This window comes from Mycteria americana, chromosome 9, assembly GCF_035582795.1.
Source record: "Mycteria americana isolate JAX WOST 10 ecotype Jacksonville Zoo and Gardens chromosome 9, USCA_MyAme_1.0, whole genome shotgun sequence".
NCBI classification, from domain to species: Eukaryota; Metazoa; Chordata; class Aves; order Ciconiiformes; family Ciconiidae; genus Mycteria; species Mycteria americana.
Genome location: NC_134373.1, coordinates 31,573,516 through 31,594,084, shown reverse-complemented (window position 1 = coordinate 31,594,084; position 20,569 = coordinate 31,573,516). Strand labels below are relative to the sequence as shown.

At 42.6% G+C, this 20,569-nt stretch overlaps 1 protein-coding gene across 1 annotated transcript in view; it reads left to right on the top strand.

The window, feature by feature from the left end:
• Nucleotides 1-20,569, top strand: part of SEMA5B (semaphorin 5B) — a 276,468-nt gene that overhangs the window by 84,105 nt on the left and 171,794 nt on the right. Inside the window, exon 3 of the mRNA XM_075512117.1 lies at nt 4,227-4,287. The gene's annotated coding sequence lies outside the window, so the exon portion shown is untranslated. The remainder of the gene's footprint in view (nt 1-4,226; nt 4,288-20,569) is intronic.

Sequence of the window (20,569 nt, the reverse complement as noted above, 5' to 3'; positions counted from 1 at the left end):
AGGGGTTGATGTCTTCAAAATTATTTTCACAGCTTACTGCTGTTGCTATTTCTTAATAGACGTAATTACTTCGGTGGGGTCCAGGAGGCAGAGGCAACTGGAGCCTGTGGGGTGCAGCTGTGTAGGGGTAAGGAACAGTATAGCCCACTCTCACCTTTGCAACTCCAGCCTATAGGTTGCTGTTATGTGTCAGCTATGCGCACAGTGCTGTAAAGGCCAGGGTGGTCCAGATGACCCCAGACTGAGACTTTTCTAACTTCAGGCTCGTGACCAGAGTTCCTGACCTCATTTTTGTCCACCATAACCCAAGCAAATGCCTGTTAAGGTTAAAACATTGGACCATTTACATTATTATCTATTAGTGCCATGTGTCCAGAGGTGAACTGTTCTCTGATTTATAAGCAGCCTCTGAAGGATTATGGAGAGCAACCCCATTTTGGTCATCAGATCTAGGGCAAGCAATACCATCTGTAATAATAAAGCTTACCTAAAGAGCTTAGCATGGTTTGAGTAGTAAACTATGGCTGTGTGTCTCTGAACCTTGTCAGCTATCCTGGCTGCCCTTCATTTCAGCGTGTAACTGTGCCTGGCCACTTCCCTTACACTGGGAGACTGCAAGAGATGTTAGTAGCTCTTCTGTATCTTTTTTTCCTGTTTCATAGCAGCCCTTGCTATGTAAGCAAGTGGCAGGCTTGGGAAAGCTGTGCTAGGCTGGGTGGCCACTGTTTAGGAGACCTGTTAATTTGGAAGGAGAAGACATTGGCATTGTTACTGTATCTTCTTCGGGGTTTACATCATAACCCAAATAACATATACCACCTTTTTGTCTGTTTCATGTTAAAACCTCACAACTGTGCGTGTCACTATTACCAAAAAGAATCCCAACCGGAGCTGCTAAATTCAAACTTTTTGGCTCAGCTGTAATTACTTGCACACACCCATAGCTGTAGGGGCTTTAAATAGAGCTTTGAATCATCGTGAAATTCAGAGAATTAGGCTGGGCTAGAGGGAAGGGCAGTAGGGTTTGTGGCAGTTTGAGATCAGTTTGCAGTGCAGATGTGCATGTCCCGAGGGATCTTGGGCGAGGTGTTTAATCCATCCACTGTGCTGGGTTTTTAATAGCTTGTAAAAGGGCAATAATGCCTCCCACCTTAGACTAAGGATGAAGAGAGGATAAAACCCAGGATAAAACCCATGAATAAAGAGAAGACATTCAGATCCTGTGGTTCTGGTACAGCTCCACCTCCACTACAGCAGTCACCAGGGTTTTTATCTGCAGTGCTTGAAGATTTTTCAAAAAGGGTTGTGAGCATTTTTATACTCTTCTTGTGCATGGTCAGAGGAAGGCAATGTGGCTTGCCCAGGGTTGGGGAGCAGTCAGTGACAAGGTAGCAGTCATGCTCCTGCCCATCCCACTTAGCAGAGCTCAGCTGGCAGCCCTGGAGATACAAGCATAGCCTTGGGGAGAGCGGAGGTGCCTGCTTTCTCCTGCTCCGCAAAGGTTGTGAGCCAGCTATTGCACTAGTCCCACAAGTTCCTTGCCTCAGGGTGGGCAGTTTATTCTTTTAATTTTGGAATTCCCTGCTTTTGGCTAAGACAGCATGGATTTGGAGGGGTGTGTGTAGGGGAAGTTTGACCATTATCGTATGCTGCTTATATTATCCTGCTTCCTTTTAATTGATGACAGCACTATGGAGGGACTACCAGGCTTGGGATTTTCCTGGCTTTGACTGGGCACAGTCTACAGGTCTGATTCTTTTAACCTCAACAGGAGCTCTGAGCATCCCGTTCCTGTTAAAATCAATGTAAAACAAACTTCCAGAGTCCTGAAATATGAAGACTATCCCATCTGTCTATCTACTGCTTTAATGGAGAGATAGGAAAGGTCTCATGCTGTAACCTGAGAGGGAATTCAAACATCTGAGAAGTAATTTCAGGTGAAGGCACAGTTTCTTGCAGATCAAAGGGTGAGTTTAGGGAATCCTCTATTCTCTGGCCAGAAGGGAGCTATTATGTTTATAGAGTTAGGCAGTTTGCAGACCAAAAATCCTCCTGGTGATCAAAGCCAAGAGTTTGTGCTGACCAGTGGCTTACTTTTTACAAAAGACTACCAGTCCTGGAGGTTTGAGCTAACAGATGCATCTTATTTTCTTACAACCTGGTATGCTGGTCTCTGAACTGCCTCCTGGGATATCACCAAAAAAGCATTTCCACTGTTATCATTTTAAAGAGCAAGAGTCAACTGGCAGTGAAGACTGAGTCCTTTTGTCAGGTGGTCTGTCACCCCCAGGTTTCCTTGGGTTTCCCACCTTCAGGATTCAGCCCTGGCAGAACAGCTGCAGAAATTTTCACATCTTCGTCCCCTTCCTATGATTTCTTCCACAAGGGAAGACTGATAGGAGAAGGAAGGAAATGTGAGAGTGCGTATGCATGTTAGTCTTAAACTGTTGAAAGAAGAGACTGTGGGAGCATTTTCTGGGTTATGGAAATGTGATAAATGAGGCTTCTTGTAGAAAACAATTGCTTCAGTCCTCTCAGTGAACTGGGTGACTGGTTCCTCTGTTGCTGCAGTTTGCTTTTTTCAGATGTTGCTACATTTATTATTACTTTTTCTTTATTCTTTTTTATTTTTATTTTCCCTTTCCCCTTTCCCTTTTTCCCTTTTCCTTTGCCTTTTCCTGATTCACACTATTTAGAAGCTATTTTTCAAGGAAGAATTACCAGGGTGGTGAGAGGTCTGCCTATGGCTAAAGTGATGGCCTGTCCCTGTGTGTGGCACCTTAACCCACAGGAGCCCTCTGGCATGATACAGGGTTTTAGCAGATCAGATTTTAGTTTCCCTGGAAAAAACATTTTGTCTTTTTAGTATCTCCATTCCTTGTCTGTGATGCAGAGTTAACAGCATGTGCTCCTTCTCAGGAGTACAGTGAGGAAAATCCCATCTGGTTTGTGAATGCTCAGACATTGCTCTAATGGAAGCCATGTAAATAACTAGATAAATGATTTCTGTGAGATCGTCTGTCGAGCATAATAGGTAGCAAGGTCAGAATCTCTTCACAGTGAATCATTTCTTACTGGCTGAGTGGGATTTGTGCTCACAAGCCATTGTGCAGAAGTGTCCTCTGATTTTTTTCTGTCTCTGTCTTTTCCCTGCCTACACATTTAGCTCCTTCATCTCTTGCCGGTAGGCTCCAGGGAGCAGAGACTACCATGGCCAACATCTGCACATTACCTAGCACAAAGAGTTCAGGCATAGGGTGGGCTTTGGGGTCCTGCCATCATGTGAAGCTAAAGAATAAATTATTAGAAAATAATTTAGAATTTGTTATAATTTGTTACCATTTTTGCCTCTTTCATCAGGTTTTGGTGGAATTGGGGGTTTTGGATAAGACAGAAGGATGAAAATAATGAAAATAACCTTTGAGGTGTGGGTTTCTTGAGCAGATTTGTTCATTCTGTGCTTTGCTTTGGGATCAGTACCCTCAGTGTTTGAAAGAGGGGGGATAGGAGCTCACAGCTAGCATGCTAGCTGTCTGCCCTGACAGGCTTGCTGTGAGACCTGGGGCAAATCGTGTAGGCTGCGTTCACACGTCTTCATCTGGCTGCAGCTCCTGGATTGACTGGAAGAGTTTAAATAGGTCTTTACTAACCCATATCTGACTGCATTTGTGAGTAGTTCTGCTGACAGAATGAACTCCGGCAGGGGTGAATGATGAGGCAGGGTGAGGGGTGGTGGGGACAGGAATGTCCCCAAGCAGAGCACTGCAGAAGGAATAAGATGTGTGTTCACAGCCTACATTTCTCACTGGGGCAAGTCTTCCACTTGGAAACTGGGACAAGAGCGATTCCTTGTCTCTTCCATGAGGATGAAGCATTCAGGATTGTGAAAAGTTCAACCCGGGCTGCATAATTTCTAAGTTAGATTGAGTGTGTTAAAATATTTATCGTTTCTACAAACATTTGCTGCTAGCAAATCTGTAGGGTAGGATTTTTGCAGAAAGCAAATATCAAGAAAAAAGACTGCAGCTGAAGCAAGTTTTGAAGCAACCTTCAGATGAGCATTAAGGAAAATTTTTACACTGTTTTGTGGTTAAACTTAAATAATATGTTCTTTACATTTTGTTTCCAAAATAATGTCAAAATTTGATGTGAAATTCTCTTCCCCATCGGATAGAAGATGTAGTGAGAAATATCCACTGAAGACTCTTTTTCTGATGTTTCCACAGGTTACTAAGGATTTTCCCTGGAGCATGACTTCGAATATGACACTTCAGTAATGCAGAGGCTGTAAGTGAATAATATAATGCTTGCAACCCTTCTTTAACAGCTGTGTTTACACTCTTTCCAGAGCTTTGCTAGAACTCATCTTTGCTAGACTCTACCTTGCAATGAGCTTGCAAGGAAGTGACTGGAAGATGACATGGTTCTTAAGTGGATCATGCCATTTTAGACACTTTGCTTTATCAGCTTCTTGTCTCATTTAAGAACTCCAATAATGGTTGCTTAATCTGCAGGAGGAAAGCTGAAGACATTTGTCAGTATTACAGAAAATGCCACAAGCAGACAAAAATAAAAATACCTCATTAACGTAGATGAGCAGTGAATAAAATGCAATGATACATTAGCAAAAGCTGGCATGCATTTGGTTCCCAGGCACAGAACAAAGGCCAAGAACCTTATTTTGTTTGTGATACCACTAATTAAAAAGGCCTACTAGAAGCTGAATGAATGAACCCGAGGGGCTGCTGCCCTGGTCATGTATTTGTTGGCCTTTGGTAACTTGGTGTCAGAGTTGGGTATCTGAGGAGTCTTACCACAGAGGCAAGCTTTTGTACAATTCCTGGTTCTGAATGCTTGAAAAAAATACAATTTCCTTCTCTTCCTCAACTTTTCCCATCTTTTTCTAAGGTGAATTAGTGAGCTGTTAATTTTGGTAGCTCTTTTCTGAATTCTGCATTTTTTTTCCTAATCAGTTCTCTCATATCTGCTCAATCTCCATTTAATTCAGTCAGCTACTCAACATCCAAACCTTTTGTAATAAAGAGAGCGCTAATTTTTCCTTTTATTTCAATTGTAGTTGATGGCTTTCGTCAGGTGTTATCATATAACTCAATCATCTGCCATTGGAATTTGTAATTTAATCAATAGAGGAGGCCATTTTTCTCAAGGAGATCAAAAGAGAAAGAGCTCAAGGAAAATGCACGGTAAAAGGAAGGTGAAGAACAAAAAAGGGTGATAGGAACTGTGGTTTGCGCTTAATAGCTGCACACCCTGGTGGCTATATCTGCCTGGCAAGTAGCAAGAAAAAGAGATACCACTATTTTAGAATTAATGAATCTAATGATTACACATACGCACTCATCTTGCAAAATCTAGAGGGAAAATCATGGACGTTACTTAAGTTGCTACCACAAGTACTTTGTATCAACTCCACCACACTGAATGGTGTTAGCAACCCTGTACTTGAGCAGTAGTGTTCATACTAGCAGTTTGATATCAAGAGAGACACCAAGAGATGAAACTCTCTGCTATGTGAGATCCTCCAACCTTTCTGTTCACATGCCTTTGTTGCATTGCTGTTGCTTTAGATGAGGGCAGAGGAGGGAGTAGCCACGGCATCAGGCCACTCTTGATGTGCTCACTGAACGGCTCAGGGCTTTGCAGCACAGGGATCTCCCTGGCCTCAGTAAAAGGTGGCTGTGGCCTGTGTACCTGCTCTGTCCCTTGCCTCTGTGTTTGCTTCCACTGCTTCTGCTGCCCCAAAGGAGGCGGTGGTACTGCGCTGGCTTGGCAGGGGATGGCTATTCGTTACTAGTAGTGAGAGCTCCCTTGGTTTCATGCCCTGGCTAATTCGAGAAGTGCAGTGTCCAGAAGAGCATCTCTGCGAGTTCTGCTGCAGAAGTGAATTTTGTCCCAAGGGTGAAGGTTTATTTTGCTCTCAGCATCTGGAAGGCAACATGCCTTTTTCACACTGCCAAGCAGCTTTGAACAAGGCCTGGGAGGGAGATTCAATGCCCCAGTGGAGAAGTACTTGTGCTGGGTCACAGCTGGGAATCTTTCCTTGGCTCCTTGACTTCAGAGGGAGATTGCCTGGACAGGTCTCAAATATCAGGCCTCTGAAGCATCAGTCACGGTTTTGCTGATAAATTGCTGATAAGTATTATGGTCTCAACTTGGCAAGGTCCACAGAACTCAAGATGAAAGGTATCAGAATTCTTCATTCAAAAAATGCTAAGATTTAAAATTACAGTAAATCATTTGGTCTTTAAAGGACATCAAAATGCTGATTTGCTTATGCCCCTCCCAAAGCCCTGTTGCTAGCGCTGTAGCCACATTTTCTGGAAATGAACTGTTGACCCAGCCATTGAAACATGCACCTTGGGGGATTTTTAGGACATGTTTTTTAATTGAAGCAGGCACATTAGTAAAGAAAGACTTAAGAATACAACATTTTGGGGAATTTTTAACATGCAGTGTGTGGCATTTGTCTCGAAGATTTTAGTACTCCCCTTGAGTGCTACTTCAGATTGAGTAAACAGGTATTTAGAGAGTCTTTAGGTGCTTATTTTCAACCTGGGTTGACAAACTTTTCCTGTGGTAAGCACATAATTTCATAAGACAATAAGACAATCAACTGATGAACACTACAGTGAATAATCTTAAAAAAACCCACCCCAAACACTACAGCAGAAGCTATCGCTTAATTGTGATGGGGACTTACCTCAAGGTTTGTTGAGTGTTCAAAATCGTGAATTGAAGAATGCCTGGACAAGTGCTGCATTGAAATGGCTTGGTCCTAATTTCTCAGCAATTCTGCCTTCCTGCAGCACTCTTGAATTCAAGTCCTGCTCCTGTTTTGTACAGCTGTACCAGAAAGTTTTGGACAAGGAATGTGTGAAGTGTGCCAATCAGATGGCTACAAAATCTACAAAACTGCAACTGGCCAACTTCTGACAAATCACTCCCTATGCCCTTGGAAAATATCATAGAAGCCTTTTCTTTTATGGGCAATATTGTAAATATTGGTTAATCTTTTTTTCATAAACCTACGTTTAAGTCTATTCCCCAACCTTTCAACAGTGCCAAAGGATTACCAAACATGCACCATATGATTGCTTATGATCCCTGGTTCCTTCTGGTGCACACCAAATAGTCAGTGCCGTTGTGCCTGTCATGTTTGGCCAAATATGACAGGAGAATTTCTCCCACTGAGTAGCTTAATGTGCTGTATTTGAAGATTGACTTTTTGGAGCAACCAGACTTTGACTGGCCAAAGCAATCAGTGTTTTGCCTAGCCAGGCAGCCTGGGGAACCCAGCTGTAAGAAATGAAAAGCTGCTGATGAGAGCTGAGGTTGAAAGCATTTCTCGGGGTTGATTTAGCACTCAAGAGCTCAGTGCTTTGTGGAATTGGAGCATCTTCAGAAATAAGCAATGGCACGTGCAGACTACCCACAATGCAGACTTTCCCACAGTAATGACTTCCTCCTTTCACCTAAAAAGGAGAAAATAGGTAATTATGCTTTAGTCCCACTTTTCAGTGGTATTTTGCACAAAATCCCTCCCACGGAGCAGAGTAACTGGGGGACTGAGAATCATGCATGTGTATAGTACGTCCAAAAATGTTAACATATATGTTCATTACTTTTTTTCCCATAATATCCCTTGCTTTTAAGCTGCTAAAACATTTTGAAACACTTGGATGGGCTTTTCTGTCCTGCTCCCAGCACCAAATCACCCATTTTAGTGATCCCACGCAGATTAGGAATTTGGAAAAAAAAGAACATTGCAGCCACTTTTAGCTCATCTCTTAAAGGACATTGAGTTTTGCTTCTACTGTTTGTGAATTCAACAGGCTGTCGAAGGACTGGGTGTTATTTAGCTATTAAAGATTCTTGTTTTCCTGATCATTGTAAAGTAGCATCATTAACACAGGCAAATTACCATGCTTCACTGTGCTGTGTCCATGGTACATTAGAGGCCCTTTCCCATTGGTAAAGCTGGGTCTATTCTTCTGTAAAATGAGGGGCCCATTGGCAGTTCTTTGGCAAGTGAGACAGAGGGACTATTTAATGAGAAGAAGAGTGGTCTAATAAGGGGAAGAAGTTGAACATGACAAGTGCAGGGAAAGATAGCAGAAGACTGATTTATAAATCACTGCATAATTGGGCCAAAATATGAATCTGTTTTCACAGGGCCAGGGAAGAAGGGGGCTGCAGTTTTGGGGTAAATGAGTAACATGAGTCTTCCAAAGTGCATTTTAGAAAAGTCAAGCACTCTATTCCATTTCTCTTCCCCATACCAAGTGCTGTGCTTTCAGACTAATGGAAACTAGTTTGTATTGCTTAATTTTCTTCTTTGAAATGGCGTATTGGCTTTTGGTGGAGAAATTGGACTTATGCTTGAATATGTCTGGATTTTACAAATAGGTTTTTAGTTTAATAAGATGAAACCAATTAACCAGAAAAGTCATTGCCAATGGATTTCACAAGTACATAAAAATATATTGCTTTTTCTTGAAACATTTCATCACCCTTTTAAATGTTCCTTTTTCTTTCCTTTGCCACTAGTGACAAAGCACTGTGATGAATTTATCCCCTCATGCCTTTTCCTGAAGACATTGATCTCTGGCCTGGATTGTGTGTATGTATGTGGGGGATTATAGGCATGTGCATAGGCACCTATTTATTTCTGTCTCACTTTGCCCCTCGTGTTGTTCAGTACGTTTGACTTGTGGCCTGAGGAAAAACAGAGCACACAAGCTATAAAAAGGTGTTCTTAAAAGGTTACTTAAAGTGGCACAGGACCCAAGGGCTAATGAGCAATCTCTCAAAACCAGGTGTTAATGCAACTGCTGAAACATTTGGTGCAGCAGAGACGTTGAGGAAAGCAGTAGCACCTGGTTGTTACCCCACTGCATCCCTGGGAGAGGAAATGTCTCCTGGAAACTCTTCTGAGGTCCCTCATTATGCCAACTTTGCCTTGCAAGTGAGGGTGGGGACAGGGACACATTGTCCTGCAGCAGCGTGGAGGTCTGTGGAAATTAGGTCTGGTCTCTGCCTGCCTGTCTCTGAACAGTATTGCTCATTAAATCACCTCTAGTGATATTTTAATTCCATTAGGAATAATTAAATTGGAGGGAATTGGAATACAAGGCCCTGACAGCCTCCTCTACCCCTAAATTTCCGTCGACTCTCTGCCTGCAAGAGGGCTGGGTGACACAGGACATGGGTGCATGGTGAGGAACTACAGGATTTCTCTTTCCATTACCTCAGCCTTCCCCATTCCCTCATAGCCTTGCCTTCTGCTTAAATTGCAAAGGATATTAACTTCTATGAGCATGTGGGGCGGTAACCCAGGCAGGCATTGCCTTGGGATGACATGGTTTTCCCTGCTCTGATCAGCTCTGTGTAAACTGAAGCATAAAGAGTCTGCTTTGATCCCTAATAGCTTTCCTAGTTTGCTTTAGTTACCAGCTGATACAGAGATGACTAAAGCATGGTACTTTGGGGTAAAATAGGGTGACTGTCCAAGTAAATGGCATATGACACACAAAATTAGCTGTTGCAAACAGACATCTCTGTTTGCACCAGCTTTGCCCAATCCTTCAAGAAAACATCTGTATCATCTGAAAGAATAATAAACACTAAATTTTGGTAATAGGAAAGCTTTAATTCTCTTCTTCCGCAAGCAATGGGAGTGCCCTGCAGGGCAGTGCCTTTTTTGTATCCCTGCTTCCATTTAGCAGTGGTTCTCACATTTTAAAAATGTCTGGATATTTTACCAGCATCCTGACATCATTACTAACGCTCTGCGTATTTACCATATAACTGGTGATCTAGTTGAAGGAAATGATTACATGGAGGATTTTAAAGGACATACCCCTTTCAATGGGGTGTGAACTTCAACACAAACCAAACGGTTGCTTCAAGTCCTCCTGGATTTGAGAAACTCTCTTGGTTAGCCACACCAAGTTGTGAATGATGCTGCCCTTTCAAAAGCCAGGACAGCCCAACACCTCCTTCCAGTAGCTGTGGTGTGAGCAGCGTGTGCTAGTTTACATACAAGCTCTTCCGCTGCGTATTTCTCACTTTTTTTTGGCCTTTGTTGAATTCCTAGGCTGTCCCTCATATTAAAATGACCTTGTTCCTCCAGGAAACCTCCCCCCATTCAAACAAGTGGTACCAACACCAAATAACCGCTTTGTGGTATCCAGTTTTGTCCTGCATTCGTTTTAAAGCTTCCCAGGAACCCTTGGCTACTTCGCGCAAACTGTTAACTTGAGGGTAATAATTTTGTCTGGGTTTTGTCATAGAAATTCAATTAAGGAGGATTATGAACACAGCTGTAGGCCTGTTTCATTTACAGTTGCAAATGAAACCCAGGCCACACACTGATCGTTTATATAGGAAAGGAGATGCTGTGTAGTTTTGAGTGGCTGAATTACCTGCATGTTCCTTTGTGTGGCTTCACTTATTGCAGAAGGGAGGGGAGGGAGACTTGCAAAATGAATAAAGGAGTGACGGAAAGGCGGGAAAGAAATCACCAAGGGAAAAACTACCCCCATTGCTTTTCCCTAGGAAGCACACTTCCCGTCTACACATAATAAACTCCACAGGGAATTTCTTCCTCCTTAGCAAACGTATCCCGAAGGGCAAGAGTGAGTAGTCCTTTATTTATTTATTTATGGTTAACAAAGAGCAATATTCTGTTTTCATGGCCTTGGTTTGCCTCCAAGTCCCAGAGCCACCAGGGGCAAGGCATACGGTTTCACTTTTTTTTCAGTTCTTATTTCTGGGCCATGCAAGCCAACTTTTTTATTCCTTTTTTCTCTTTTCAAGTTTCTCTGCAAGCAGCTGAATTCCCCAGGTAGGAAAGGGGAGAGGAGGGGGAAGGGAGGAGAGGACGTTTACCAGATTGGAGCAAAATGATAGCTGCTGCAGAGGCTGGCTCCTGGTGGAAGCAGTGTGTTTGGAGATAATGAAAGAAGAAGGGATTTTGTTTATTTTGTGGGATGCCTTTTTTAGTTATGAAGGGCAAAACAAAGGCAAAACTTGTCTTGATGTCCTCTGATGAAATGTCTGTGTTTGTAAAGGAGCAATATATCTCAGCTTTGCAACAATAAACTTGGGGATTACTTTGCACCACTCTGGAGATATGTGAAGGGCACGGCACTTGGTCATCTCTTCTTCCTTATACAGGCTTTGTCCCATAACTTTGGGCTCTGTCCTCTAACCCTTTGGCTGGGAAATCCCACACTGATTTCCCTGGGGTGTTGCCTGCCTGAAGACACGGAGGATGTGGCCCCTATTACTAATAAGGCTTAGCTCTCATCTACTAAGTTTTATTCATAAGGAGTTATCACCATTTTGCAAGTAGGGAAGAGAGACGTGCCCAAAGGTGGAAACGCAGCCCCAGTTGAGTCAAGAACAGGAACAGTCCCAGTCTGTTCCCTGTCCTAAGTGTCTCCTGCTAGTGAGGGCTGGAGTGTCTGCTAAGGAACCTACACCATGCGTCACCTTTGATTAAAGCTCTCCTCAAGTATACTCTATTTAACAACTCATTTTCCTCTTGTTTCTTGCTTTCTTCCTAATCCTTCAATTCCAGGAAGGATTTTACTGTCCTTACTGTGGTTTCAACTACCCAAGAGGCTTACTGGATTTTTCACCAGATAAGGGGAAATAAGCTCTTTTGTTTCTAGCTTTAGATCAGATACTGGTTCCATACATCTCTCTGTATACAGCCTTGACACTGTTGAAGACTGAAAGAGAAGCAGGCAGCTTATTAACTCTCAAAAACTTCGGCAAAATTCACTGGAAGTGATGCAGTGAAGTGTGAACAATATCTACTTTTGCTCAACATCCAGGGGAATTAATCCTGTGGTGAGGGGCTGTTACAGCGATTTATATTTCTCAGTTCTTTTGTGGTAGAGTTGTCTTGTGTCAGACCAAACTTGTTGTGAGAGCTTGTTCTTGAGGCAAAACCTGGATGAAGAAAATGAAGGGCCTTATGTAAAGGACAATCTGTGAGCCTCTTGCTTTTTGGACACCTTTTCTGAAGAAGTTATCACAATTGAATTCAGTGCCCTCAGCAGCTTTCAGTCCAAAAGTCAGTGGGTTCATACTGGCACAAAAACAGTGGGGGAGAAAAGGAGAAGGATCAGGATTTTGCATAACTATCAGATTATTTTGTTACAACCGATTGGGACGATCTATCATAATCCAGTTTTGTTGGGCGTTCCCGCAGGCAACAAGAGCCGACCTTTGGGAAAGCCGATCTCCTCCTGCTGACATACCAAGCGCCTCGCTGCCTAGCCTAGCCCAGCTTTCAGGTGAATAAAGTAGGGTGAGATGAATCTCTGCCTACATTTTAATCACATGTTTTATATTTGGTAAAGCACATAAAAATAGCCCTTTTTTAGCATCTTTCAATCTGTAGATAGTAGAGTTAGATCCTTAGCCAGCATAAATGAGCTAAACTTCAGTGCTGAAGAGCTGATTTTGATGGAGTAACTTCGGCTTTGCTCCAGTTCAAGCAGAGTCAAATCTCCGTGGAGTTTTTGGGGGTTGTTCCAGTAGTACCCCTAAGCTTAGTACCTAAACCTCAGCAAAGGGACAGAAGGAGGCTGCACAGTATGTAAGGTACACATGCTCTCATATGATGCCTTATGTTTTGCATAAAGTGCTTTTAGATTCATGACATCTGGCAACATTGCCCTCTCAAAGTGTAGCAGAAATAATCCTTTCAAATCAGCTCTGATGGAGAGTGAAATGCTTTTCACTCGCCTAGTTTAAAAATGGTATCTGAGTCTTTCCCTCCTGTGGCTGCTAACTGGTTTAGCAAAAACAATGGACACAGGCAGTAGCCATTTCAGCAGTTTCCCTGGAACTTGCTGTACGTTTTTAATTCTTTTCTTTCTTTTTTTTTTGAACGAGCTTTTTTTACACAGAAGGAAAAGTGTGTAGTTGAATCATAAAGCTAGATAAAGTATTGTGAGCCTGTGTTGGATTGAGGTCCTTTTCAGCCAAATAATGACTTTATCTGCTTACAATGGAAGAACTGAAAGAGATGTGGGAAAGTAAGACTGAAACACACTCGGGAGCCTATATTTCAGTAACGAGGAGGAGGCTGACCGTTAATATGGGAATTAATAACCCTCCAAAGCCACCTCTTTTAAGCAGCTGCAGTAGGAACTGGCAGTGCAGAATGCACAGACTAATTCTCTTTCAGAGCAGCTAAAATTAAATGTTTGTTACAGCTTTATGTACGTACACTCTCAGCAGGGGCCGTTTTCCTTCCCTTTAGGCAAATTCAGAGGAGGAAGAACATTTAACAGCCTCAAACCACCCAGTCTGTGTGCCATATGTATGTGCCACTGAGCCATGCCTGGGTTGTCAGTGCTTAGATGCTCCCTGAAAGGTGGAATCTGGGCTGGTTGCTAGCAATCCATTAGAGGCACTAGAGCAAAAATGCTTATGCTGATCAGAAGGGGAAGGTTTGAAATTGTGAGCAAACAGAGAAGATCCATCATGTGTTTTCACAGATGATAAAAGGCTGACAGTGGCAGTCTGCTTATCAAATAACTAGATTTATTGAAATAGCCTGTGCTTTCATTAAATAGTTTGCTTTTTATGTTTTCGTTTTATTTCATCTTACTGAAGGTGTCTGGGTTTTTTTTCAAACCTACTATTACTGCCATGGCAAACTGGCTAATTTAGATCATTTCTTCTGTTAATGCTTAAAAGAAGCATGGACTGCAGCGTTCTCTTCTCGCTGACGTAGTGGGACATCAGAGCAAAGCCAATCCCTGTCATGAAATCTGAGCTTCCTGGAAAATAAATTATAAAATCAATGTAATAATTATAAGTTTGTTCCTTGCAAGATGATAGTGCTAGTGGAAGTGTGGCTACACATTTCATTTAGCATAAGCCTAGTGCCGTCAGCTATGCACAGAAAATGGGGTAGGATCGATCATTTTTAATCACTAGAGAGAAATAAAATGCAGAAACAAAAATGTTGCTAGCATGATATGACATCCCTGTGCTGAAGGGACCGTTCCTTTCATGGCTCAGCGAGGTACTGCATTTTGTGTTTTTGTTCCCAGGGGAACAAGCTGCTACTTTCCTCCTTCTCTGAAAAAGTTTGTAAGACAAGAAGTGAAATATTAATAATTGAAAATGCAAGTTGCAGTAATGCCATTTGCATAAGGATGTTTCTTGACCCATGGAGGATATTCACTGTTTGTTGGAGAAAAGATCAGCAGAGGAGCTGTGGGAGCCTGATGGTTCTAAAAGGCTACCTGGCAATAAACCTATTTCTCAAATGAATCTTCATGTGGTTCCCAAGACTGGAGTTCACTATTTATAGCATGCCCTTTTTCCTGGAGGACCTGAGATACTATCAAGAGAATAAATTCCCCCCAGTGCTGGGTGTGGTGGCAGACATTAGCATGGAGAGAGGGTTTTTTGACAAAGGACATGGAGACAAATCCTTCCTCCTGCAGAATTTGCTTTGTGAAGTTTAACAGTCCCAGTGACCTTCACTGGGAAAGTCCTTCTCCAAAGACATTTTAATGGTGAACTGCATGGAGTTCACCCATCTGCTGCAGCAGAGGTTAAGACTGAGTTGACTCTGCTGATATTTTATTTAACCTTTAGTTTCAGGAATTGTGGTGTTTTTTTGTTTGGGCTTTTGGGGGTTTTGTTTGTTAAGCCAGATGCTTATGCCGCAGAGCCATCCTTCCATGCTGTTTTGAATGCTAGCGGTACTGAAACATTACTCATAAAGTGCACACACTGTTACGATTCCTGACTTTAACTCTTAGCATATTTATAGGCCTCATTTCCATTTTTTGTGGTCTCATTAATGGAACAGCAATAATAAATTGAAATGTTAATGTGGGATCATTTCACCGACAGCAGAAGGTATTAACAAACTTGATAAGATAGTTGAAAGGAAAATAACTTTTTAGTAGTGTAATTTTTTTAACCATAGCCCCTGATTGTCTCCTTCCAAACATGTGTAATTGGGGCAGTTTCGAAATTATGAACATCTTTAATATGGACATTTTTTTAATCAGCTTTCTGGATGCCTTGCATGGGAGATGGTCCATCTGCAGAAATTCCAGTGGGGGCAGCCATTCTGGAAGTTGAAGCATGAGCAGACTTTGCTGTAATCATGGCAGTTATGATAGAAACCCAGAAAGCACCTTTCGTCTGTGTGAGTTAATGACCTTCATTAACATGGTGTGAAAAAGTGGTCCTCCGTGTATGAAGTGGGCAGTTCACATCCTGTTGTGAAGTACTTGGAGACAGCGTTCAGATATGGTCTCATATAGGAGTTAAATTCCCCAACAGACAAGGGAATTGTACCTTCTAGTCACAGATTTGTGGAAGGACCCTGACAAGTTCCTTGGCAGAACTGTATCTCACTTTTCCCACTGGTAAAGTGGAGGGCTTTGAATTAATGGAAGACAGTAGTTTTCAGGCTTGGTCAGTTAATATCTTCTGAGGGAGAGGTGGTACACTGTGCGGCAATCCTCAGCTGGAAGTAAGCAGTACCAGACACTGTCCAGGACCTTTCCCAATGCTATCCCTTGTTGAAGACCTCTGTGCTGGAGTTAGTTACAGCTGTAAGGACATTTCTATATGCATGTTTAGAAGTTGAAGGCTAAAATTTGTAATAAATTTGCAGTAAATTTGCATTCTGGCCCCTGGTACAGAGCACCTGTTTGAGTCTTTTGCTGCTTAGTTCTAGAAACTTTGTTCCCAATGAGTTTTCATCTCTCTGAGCACATGCATTAATGCTCTTTGGACTTTGCTTACCCACAAATATAGTAGAAGCTTTGAAGTGGATTGGCAACTTTTCACCACCCTTCTTTCTTTCTTTTTATTAAACAATAAGTTTAAAAGTACTAGAGTGGGTCAAGAATTGCATGTTTGAACTAGTTGTTTCCTGCAAGAGAACAGAGATTGGCAATTAAATGTGCCATTCAAGCTAATCATCTCATAATCAGGAACCTAGTGACCTAGAAACTTAATGTAGTCTTGTGAGTACAAGTATGTGCAATTTTTTGAGAAAACAGAAAAAATATTATTTTCAAATGAGGGATGTCATTGGTCTAATTCTCTCTTCTTTTGTAGATATCATTAATTTGAAAATTACTTCTGTGCAGTGCTGTTGTCTTGCTTCCGTGCAGGCAAATGGCATGAGCATGAGCCCACTGAGCTAAGCACAGGATGAGCAAGTACATATGGAAGTGGACAGATAAATGCCAATGCAGGGGCATTTGAAACAGGCAAAAAAAAAAAAAAAAAAAAAAAAGAGAGAGAGAAGATGTCTAGCCTTATTGGCAAATAATCAGAAAAGCGACTGGAAGTATTATATTGCATTTTTTCTTGCTTAGGGCTTGATCCAAAACTCACCAAAATGAGTGGGAAGCTTTCCATGATGTGCTTGAGCTTTGGGCTGGGGCACCTGATCCTCACTTACTCTTTCTCTGTCTCACTGCAACAAATTGCTAAGTGCCTCGGGCAAAGAAAGATATTTTCAACAGCCTACCAACACTACCTGGCACTGGCAAAGCAAACTTAATCTGCTGTGGCTGTAGTGACTCTTCAACATGTAGAGAGGAAAACAGTTGCTTTGAGTAATATGACATGGATATGGATATGGATATGGGTACGGATGTGGATATAACCCAAGCACGTGGCATGGGGTTATGTGTTCAATAAGATGTTATTTTTAGATAAACAAGTGACCTTAAAATGCTTATACCAGTTTGCTGCATCATCACTTTTTAAACTTCTTGCTCTTTAGCTTTAGTTCAGTTGTATTTAATTTTCCCCCTGTTTTTTTATGTCTTATAAAGTTCAGTGTGTGCAGATTTGGTTTGGGGATGGAGGTGGAGCACAGCTGGTGGAGTGGAGGAGCAGGGAGGGAGCAGATCTTTTTAAAGCAGCTAAACTTGTAGCCAAAAAAGATGCTGCATTTATAATGTTCCCATTCTTCTCAATACTTAACAAGAAAAATGATTGTGTGTGTGTGACGTGAATATTCAGCGCAGAGCTTTGGTAGCTGACCGCTCTCTTTTCACAGCCATCCAACCGCACACACATTCCTAGGGGATTACCTCACTGCCAGCGCTCCTCAAAGTGTGGGATACGCCGAAGCCGACCCAACTGCAAAGCTTCTTTCTGCTCACTGCAGTGCTGATTTTAGGCAATGATGACCTTTAAAACCACAAACCTAACCCTACATCTACCCCAAAAAAGATTTTTCATCTGTTAGCTAAACGGGAGAGATGCTGGGTGTGGAAATAGGGTAGAGTCTATAGGTTACGTGTAGAAATTCCTCTCCAAGCTTTCCACTCCTCTTTGGCTCTAAACACTCAATAACTTTCCAGCCAGAGAATGTTTGTCCCTTCCTTCTCTCTCTCTTTTTTGTTTTCTTCCCTTGTTTTGCATATTCTGACAACACTGTTTACTTCAGCCTGCAGCTCCCACTGCTTTGTGTGCTTTCTCCCCGTCTCACAATTGCACAAATAAATCAGTGAGAAAATTTGCATTTGATGGGAATTTTTAGGTGATATTAAGTTTTATGGGTGGAATATAATCTATGTGAGTTGGCTTAATTAAACTGAATTCTCATTTGTGGTACGGAGGTCTTTATTTGTACAAGGCTATTTTTGTCTTTCATCTTTTTTGCTATTAAACATGCCAGTGGATTTGAAAACCTGAGGATGACAGGTCTCAGAAAGTATTGTCTCTCTTGTGTCAAAATATCTGCATATGCCAAGCGGAGCAAATCAGCATCATCACAGAGCTGAACAGTTAATTTATGCCAGGAATTTCTGAACGCCAGGCGGTCAGAGTCCGAGGCCCATATGTGTTGTAGCACCCTCTAGTCGCTCCGTTGGTAACTTGTCTCACTCTAGAGGAGAGATGAAGTCTGGCAAAAGAATTGAGATCAAATGAAAGTTGATTAAAAGTTTGTCCAGAGTTTCTGTGTCCTGATATACTATCTATATAGGTTGAAAATGGCTTCCTTCCCCCTCCCAAACAGTGGTGTGTGCCCTGGAACCTTGCTGGATTTGGCTTTGATGAGTGCAGGGTTTCTCTTGCCACTGCCTGTCCTGCTGCCATGGCAAAGCTTGCCGATGGGGTGCCGTTTGCCATTGAGATTGCTGGGGACGAAGCGGGCTGTGTCCACATGCTACCTGTTCTGCTGCCCGGGCTGAGGTCGTAATGCCCGCAAAGCAGCGGGGAGCTCGTGGGAAATTAATCTTGTTGGCTGCTGCAGCTTTGTTTCATGGAGATGCGGAACCAGCCTCCCAATTCCCATTTTCACCCTAATCTTAAATATCTGAACTGAAGTAAGGGACAGAAGTGCCATTATACCCTGGGTCATGCACCTAACTGTAGTGTGTTTAAGGCATACCGCTGACCAGGAACTCGGTCTGTGGTATTTCTCCCTCCACGAGCATCAGGAAGGGCTCTGAGCCTCCTGCAGGATCACCAGATCCGGCCTCCTGGACCACAGGTACTTGGGAGGGCTCCATACAAGTTCTGACTTTTTAACTGTTTCTCTGGAACAAGACTGGCAAATTATAGCTTGAGATTGTCATGCTGATTAATACTAATAATGCTGGTGCAGCTCCCCAACGTGCATGAGACACTGATGAAAGTGCTAGTTTCAATTTATTTATTTTGCAGGCCAAAGATTTCCACACTTCCACAATTCCCTTCGCTGCCATTTTCCATGCAAAGGGCCTGCATGCCCCTGAGACTGATACCGCATCTGCTCCTCTGCGAAGACAAAGATAAACTGGTTCATGGTGTGTTGTTATTTCGCTTGCTCTTCAGCATAAGAACAAGCAATAAGAATGCATTTAAGATGTTAATGAAATTAATGAAAGCCAGATCTCGGAAACAGCTGAGATTGTTGACTGTCTCAGGCAGATTTGTACTTCATTTTAATTACAGATGAGCCAGAACCAAAACCCTGATTAGAATTGCTCCAGATTTTGGATCCACATCCCTCAGCTTTGCAGTTTGGACCAGTTTCCAGTGTTTAACTCTGTTCCCGTTTTATTTTTCCTTCTGGTTTTACTCCAGGTGTTTTAATGCTTTCATTTTGTCTCTGTGAAAGACTGGCCTCGGTGGCGGACGTGAGACCTGCTGCCACAAGTCCCACTGGGGCTGCAGAGGTGTAATTCGGTAGCAGGATGCACTGGTACACGCCGGGGGAGCGTGTACTAGACTTTGGGTTGACAAACATTTCTGTGCCATCTATGCAGGCAGGTGGCTGTCCCTATTGGCATTCTGGCAGCTCAGTAAAATGGGAAGTCCTCCTTCAGTTAAATGGCAAATGTCTTTCTCTCTGGCCTGAAACAGCCACGACTCTTGACCCGTCCCCCGGCCGCAAATCTGAAGGAAGGATGTTTGTTACCATGCCTTCGCCTGTAATGCCAGAAGACCCCATCGACAGTGCAGTGTTCTCAGTTTGCACGTATTTCAATTCCATCGCAGAATTTATGCTTTGATTAAAAAGAAAAGCCTGTTGGAGACAGTGTATTAATAATGAACAAATTCCTTTTTATGTCTCCTGGATATAAGGGGACCTCGAGCCTCTCCCTGGGGAGAGAGAACGGTCTGAACAGCCCAGTTAGAAACCTCAGAGGCAGCAAGCACACAGGAAAGGCTGGTTTATTATCTTTGTTCTTTTGTTGCTGTACTCAAATCCCAGGAACAACATTACTTTGGGCCATAGATATTGTGCTGTGCATTTTTAGGGTGGGTTGAGAAAAGCACCTGATGATAATAGCTTTAAAAACAGTGATAAAAGAGGGAGAGGAAAAAATAATTCACATTAAATGCTACAGTGCTTCATTTACACAATATAATAAAAAGCAAATTTTGTGATTCAAGTAATGATTGCAGGTTATTAAACTAGGCTTTAAAGACTTTATAAATGAAAGGCTTTTAATAAGTGATGAACATGGATGATAATGCACTTGAAAATAGAGAGAATCTTTATTAAGTTTGACACATTTGTTCTCCACCCACCCACTTCCCTGCTACTTTACTTGGTCCCTGGATCACTATCACAAAAATGCACCAGGGAAGCAAAACTTTAGCTGGGAAACTACATGGGAAAGTACCACCTTCCATGGCTGCCAGGGCCTGGAGAACATGACATTTTGGGGAAAGGCTGCAACACCATGGATTCCTGCTGATCGGAGCAGGAGTTGTGGGGTGGCTAAAGCAGGTGGGACTCTGCTTCAGGAGCCAAATTCATCGCCATATGGTTTCCATCTACGTGTGTAAGAGATCTCTCCTACGCCAATCGTTGAAAGATTAAGTAGACAGCTCACTGAGACATGCAAGTTGCTCTCGCTGGACAGCCTTTCAGTTAGGAAATTGGCAGCTGGTGATGCTAGCAGGCGTTGGGGCTGATGGGCAGAGCTGAGCCGTGCTTCTTTAGGGCCTGATTCAGAGCATATTGACAGCAGTGGGTGCCTTCTCACTGGCTTGAAGGATCTGGCCTGGGCGGTGCTGGAGCGAGGAACTT